This window comes from Parasteatoda tepidariorum, chromosome 7 (genome assembly GCF_982258835.1).
Source record: "Parasteatoda tepidariorum strain Cologne lab strain chromosome 7, Ptep-v5.0, whole genome shotgun sequence".
Lineage (NCBI taxonomy): Eukaryota > Metazoa > Arthropoda > Arachnida > Araneae > Theridiidae > Parasteatoda > Parasteatoda tepidariorum.
Window position 1 is genome coordinate 3,099,425 of NC_141761.1, and position 7,184 is coordinate 3,106,608.

Here is a 7,184-nt window from a genome sequence, read left to right on the forward strand (position 1 = left end):
ATCATTTTTTAATCAAACATTATCATTTTATTAAATGGACAATGACAAAACTTTTGACACAAATTAAAATAATTCGATATTTTCAAATTTTAAAGTATAAAAACATATTAGAAAAACATACAAATTCAGGTTACAGCAGGCAATCCAAAATAATTATCTTTAACTATGAACTGAATATAAAAATTGAAGCATTTGAACAAAATCATAATAGGTTGTCAGCATTTCTCTTAAAATATCTTAATAAATGTTTCTGTAATTAAAATTTTCAATTTGTACAATTTTTTTTTTAAATGCATTGTTTTTTAAAGTTTTATCAAGAAATTTATTTGTGCAATAAATTATTTATATATAAAGAATTCTATGGGTGTATTTACGGATATATTAATTAAACTATTTTAAATCATTAATTTTATATTTATTTAATATTTATTTAAAATGAGTCAAAATCAACTAAGAATAATTTTCAATTGGGAGTCTACTCTATCCTAAAGTGAAAATTAAAGTTTTTTTGTTATTTACAAGTCAAAAATACAGTTTATAATCTAAATTCCATTATAAAATCAGTTACCATCAGTATACAGACTTATGAACTTTCCAATCTCGCTATCATTTATCAGAAAAACCGTAACAGAAATATATATATGTCAGCCTTTATGAAATTTAAATTTACTCACATTTAAAGTGTATTTATTCTTTAATTCGATATAAATATATAAAATAAATTAAATTATGCATTAATTTACTATTGAATAAAATAAGTAACACTTATGTAAAGATACCAAATTACGAAACAATTTACAACATCAGTGAATGAAATCATCCTTTTGAAGGTTTTATAAATCATTAAAGTATTATTTAATTAAAAATAATAGTAAGTTAGCAAAACATTATGTGCTGTCATACAGAAAGAGATTGTTACGAAATTGTCAAAAACTGCAATTTTTGTTACTTAATTTTCAATATAAAACAATAATAATCATGGAAAACTCGAAATGTTTGACACTTCTGAGTATATCACTTGTATACAATCACCAGTTCATACAATCACCAGCATGTGCAATCAGCAGTAAGAATTTATCATACAATCGTGTACAAAAACAGCTGAACAAAAAAAGTTTATTTTCTAAATAAAAAGAAATTAAAAATAGCCCAGGATTCAAAACTTAAATTTAAATGAATAACAATTATTTATGATCCAGTTTGTCATGAACTTTAGGTATAAAACTAATTAAATTCAAGAGTAAGGTAAAGCTATGAGCAAGCTATAAAAGGATTTCGGCAGCATAAAACTGGAAAAGGATTTAATTTTGATTGCAATTAAAACATTATAGAAGTGTAAGATTTGAGTAAAAAAATTTTTCCAACAAAAAGTCAAAAAAGCAGAAAAAGTTAACTCTTAAAATTAAATAGTCTTCTAAGTAACAGACGACTATCTCCTATTTTGTGATTATGTAGTCTTTTTGTTTAAACACTAATCGCTTTTAGAGAGAAAAAAAAAAAGCGTAGGTTTGTTGGCGAAGCTTCTCAGAAATAGTTTCATTTAAAAGTAGTTCGTAGATCTGTCAGAGATTTTAGTAAAATAAATTAAAATAGCTTTATATCTGAACAATCAATTTGCTCATTAAATGAAAGAGTTCTGTTGTAAAACTACTGGAATAGTATTAATATTCTTCCTCTCCTAGCTTTACCTTTTACAATGGAATAATATAATATTACACTAAGTTACCAGTTTCAAGAAATTTATTACTAAAGGGGAAGACAGTTGTGAAATTGTACAATAAATGAATCATTGAAGAAATATCGTAAAAAAAGCAGTCGTAATTTATCGAGATGTTTGTAATTCCAGATCCTCTTTTTAATATATATAACTTTTTAAAATACTTCAACTTTTTGAAATGCTTTAAATGACATTTTCGAAAGAATTTTTCTTCCTCTTTTCCTTATTATTTAGAAAGAAGATTTTTAGATCACAAATCAAATGAGATAATAGGATAAAAACTGGAATTTAAAAATACGCAGCGAGTTTTTCACTGTTTTGATACAAATTTGAAATAGCAAAAATAAGCAATATTTTAAAATTGCTCAGATAACAAAATATCTAGCATTAAAACATCTACACAACTGTCTCCATTAAAAAAATACTCCAGAAATAAAATGAAATCAATAGTTTATATTCTATAGTTTTTTTTATTTATTGAATTTAAATAACCAATTTTACTTTCATAGCTTTTCATATGATTCATGATTTCATCGGGAAGACTCAATATTGTTTTTAAGTGTGTTCAGCTTTTACTCAAAAACTTTAATTGTTAGAAACAAGTTATTAGATGCTTACACAATGGCTGCTTATTATTTATCTAAAATCAATATTATAACAAGTTATCGTGCGCTACGGAACATGCAGGCGAGTAAGCAGGAACAACGAGTTTCGGTGGGAAACGCTGGAACATCCACCGTACTGGCCAGACCTTTCACCCTTCACGTTTTCGGACCTCTAAAACAAGCTATTCAAGGATATCAATTCACAACGGACGACGAAGTGTGTGACTGGGTCCAGGCCTGGATCCGACAGCAGCCTACTAGCTTCTTCAAAGATGGAATAGACCAGCTAGTGTCGCAATGGGATAAATGTGTGCCAACAGTTTTGGCGACTATTTTTGAGTATGTGTACTGTGCATAACTACACTTGTAAGTTAATAAAATCGTTACTTTACACTAGTCACCAGGTTTCATTTGAATGCCCCTTATATACATAACATAACCAAGAATATAAACCGACATTGAAAGGAAAATGATTTTAAAAATTATTCAGCAAAACGTCATCACATTAAAAAAATTAATTTCAATACATTTTTACAACTCTTTTTACAAGAAATTTTACTTTATCCTTATCGTGATGCCGAAAATTGCCTCATCTTTAAATACTCTCTTTCATATTATTTTATGTATAACACGCAGAAAGAATTGTCCTTTGTTATCATCTATGAAAAATATATATTCTTATCTGAAAAATAATTTACTAGCTTCTTAATACTTTATAAAGGTTTGTAGAAATTAAATTTCTTCCCTTCTAAATTCTCCTTCGTAGAGCTACTTTCTTTTACTGCATTCCATTTGTATGAATACATTTATTGAAGAATTGAACGAACAATAAATAAATGAATTTATAATCGAACATTTACCTGAATCCTGTCAGACAGGAAGCAGCTATCTTCTTCATGAAATTCATTTCTGGGCAATTCCACGAAAGTGTTAACTTTTAAGTGAAATTTGTTTTTTATGAATTTTAATTTTAATTTTAAAAATATGTTCAAAAATAGCCAAAGTCTACATATTACTGTTTAATTTTTGATAATTTTAAGTTTTTTGAATCTGGCAGCATTCTAAAGTAATCACATGGCTGACAAGTGAATTCTTCACATTTGTGCTCAAATTGTTTTCTTGAAAAATACTTATAAAATAAAAGAAATGTATCTTTCTTTTGCTATATTTTGATAAAAATATGCATATAGTACAAAATTTAAACATTTAAAACATAGCCTTTAAGTCATTTTAAGTTTAATATATTAAATAAAAGTAACTTTTTTTTGTGTCATTCCGACACATGTTTTAGTATATTTTTTTAAATAGCAACTGCGTTTTTGAATGAAAATGTGTATATTTTGGAATATAAAGCAGATGTGGCATAAGAATCAATGAGGAATTGTAAAATTCTATGCATTTGATTATTAACTTCCAATAATTAGCGTGACGGAATGACACATCTTCGGCGATGGAATGACAAAACAAGTCCTTGAGAAGCTTAGTCAAAAACTAGGGAATTATTTTTTTTTCAATTAACCTAATGGCTAAAACAGCTGTTGAAAGACAGATAAAATGTTGAAAAAGACCAAGATCCCCATGATATGATGAAGAAAAAAAAACAGAGAAAGAAAGGCAGAGAAGAAAGCTTCCACGACAAAAGTTGGACTTAAAATACTCAGAAGTGCAAACGCTGTTGTGCAGAGATTGTGTAAACAAAGAAAAAATCAAATTCTACCAATCTCTTCACATACAAATAATTTAAATTCCCTATACAAATTCCTGCAGAGTCTTGGTAAAGCCATAAAAAAAAAAATTGTACACTCACCATAAAAAAAATTGTACACTCACTTCCAAAATCACCAATAGAGGTAAAAAAATTAATTCAGCCTTTATGTGAGAAGTATTTAACATCGAACTCAAAAGAAACTAAGTGCGAAAAGTAATGTTGATGAGCTGTTTAATTTGGTTAAAAAAATTTTACTGTCAAGATGATGTTAGTTACAAGCCCCCAAGTATGAAGGATTCATTCATAATACAAACTCTGACAGAGTAACGAAGAGTGCAGATGCAATATATACTTATGGCCTTAAAAGAGGCTTTTCATAAAGAAGCATATATTGATCGTGAAGCATGATTGTGTGTCTTATCTCATTTTCGTTCTTATTCTCATTTTTGTTAAGTGTATTTCATTAATACCTCACAGCACATGCACCTATAAATAACATGTAATTGTGATGTTGCTCTAAAAGGCCAAACAAGATGTTGGCTGCTGTAAAACGGCACATAATATGTAAAAGAATTTTATGATTTCATAAAGTCGAAGCAACAAATCGTTGAAGTTTTGTTTTTGTCCAGCTATTCTATGTAAGAGAGGGCAAAAGAGAATGACTTCAGCTAGACACTTGCTACATTAGTATTGCCAGGAACAAGAGACCTGCACTAGATGCTCATGTAGTTGAGAAGCGAATCATCAAAATTGGAATGCTTTCTAATTTTAACCAAAACCAAGTGTATGATTTGAAAAGCCACTGTTTTGAAGAGGAAATGGAAAATATGATTGAGGAGTATGCGGTCGGCTCTTTAATCATTGTCCCATACTGCGAAAAAAAAGAAGGCACATTTATATGCAGCGCAAATTACTTTGATAAACAAAGACGATTTAGATGTTAAAGTATTTAAAGAACATGGGACAAAAATTGATTTATGCATAAATTTCCTGAGAACGAAGATAAGATGTGACATTGGCAAGTTAGATATAAAACCTCTTCTAAAGCAACCCAATTTTCAAATTGTTGAAATTTTAACTGATTCTTACGTAAATATTAATTCTGTTTATCTGTTACATTCTGTTTATCATTTACATATTAATAAAAAAAATTATAAATGAAGACTTTCTTCCACTAAACTTTTTGTCATTCCGTCACGGTCATTCCGTCACAGCAAATAGATGTTAATAACTGCTAGCCAACCTGAGATTAATTTTCCAAATTCACATTTTACATTGCTACACACATTATACTAAAAGTAAAAAATAGTTCAGGAAAATAATAGTTACAAAATTCACAAAAACTACCAGTTCTAAGCGGCATGCCGAAAGCTTGGTTGCCAAAATGTCATTCCGTCACACAAGTAAAAAGTTCATAAAATTAAAAATAAAAAAAATACAAAATTCTTTTTTTTTAGTTTATGAATCACATTATACCAATAATAATGATATGCATGAGAAAAAATCATGTTTATTTGAAATTAGATGCATAGAAACTTCAATTAATTGTCATCATGCAAGTCAAAATGTCATTCCGTCACATATGGAATTGTCCTTCTACAAATATTATAGAAAACTACAATAACTATAAATACAACTTTATTATGATTAAATAAACTAAAACAGAAATATATATGAATAAAAAAACTTTATTCTCTTTAGAAAATATACAGACTGAAAATAACCGTCGACATGTTTCAAAAATAGGCTTCTATTTTCAAGGCTTGTTACTTAACCCTACGAAGTTTGTTACTTTACAGAATTTACTTCGCCGTTTTTTTACAGTTTGTTATAAAATTGCTTCGATCCTCTCCAGTTTTGGTTCATTTTGAGGTTTGATAGGTCTCTAAAACATTCCATCAGTTTTGATAATAGTTGAAGGCACATTCCTTACTGTACAAACGCTTTAAGACTTGATTGAAAGTACTCGACAGACATTATCAGGAATATGAGAAATCATCAATTGCTGCCTCATGGACCCGATGCGTCGTCGTTTTCCAATGAAGTAAAACGAGTTCGAATCCAAGCGATATCGGATCGATACGAATTTTTCACCCAGCTGGCACCGACCACAGTGCTAACTTAGAGTATCTTCAGTTCGTGGGTTAAAGTCCCTTTGCCATCGGGCTAACCGTGGTAGTTTTTCTCCTCATGTAAAGTAAAATTGGGATTAGTTCTATCGATGAGTCCTACATTAAAGCGAATTCCTCCCAATACTTTATCTCGCAGTTCCCGTGTCTTCGAGACTAGGTATAAAATTGCAACTCTATGAAGTTGAAAATAAGTAGTCGTAAATCAAAATTGGGTCGGCTGTTCAACGATGATTATAAAACAAAATTGCCGCACATAAGAGGATAGAGTGCTCGACTCAAAATGAGGTGATTCGAATACCAGCGAGGGCTAGTCGATACGCATCCGGCTCACACAAACCACAGCGCTGAAGTGAAATACCCTCAGTGGTAGACGGATCATGGGTTAGAGTCCCCTAGCAGTCAGGCTAATCGTGAGAGGTTTTCGTGGTTTTCCACTCTGTAACTCAAATGTGAGTTAATTTCAACAAAACGTCCCCCACGAAGGATCCAGGAGTTTCCTTTCTTTCTGGATTGGGTTCAAAAGTACAAGGCTACTTATATATTAGAAGTACACCTTAAGAATGTTTTTCCCTTAAAATAATAAAAGGCAATTTTGTGAATTGAAGGCATAAATTTGAATAGTAGTAAAATCATCGTTAATGATACTGCTTCCTAGAGGTATATTACTTACTTATCATCGAAACACTGAGTTTAATTCAAGAAGATTTTCACTATAACTCTTTTTTTTTCTGGTTTATCCATTCAATAATTATTTTTTCTGTATACAATATTATGAATTCCTATTTATCATTATTTTTTAATATTACTTATTGCTTGAATTACCCGATTTTTTTTAAAATTTCTTTTGTAAAAACAATTTTAGTTTACAAATAGTACTAACTTAAATAGGAATTTGATTTACTGCATTTTTATTGTATTTTTTTAGTTACTGGATATAACTTAATTAACTTATTCGTTATTTAGTTTATTTAGCTAATAGCTTTGACAATGGAATTTATTAGTGATGATTATAAATATTAAAC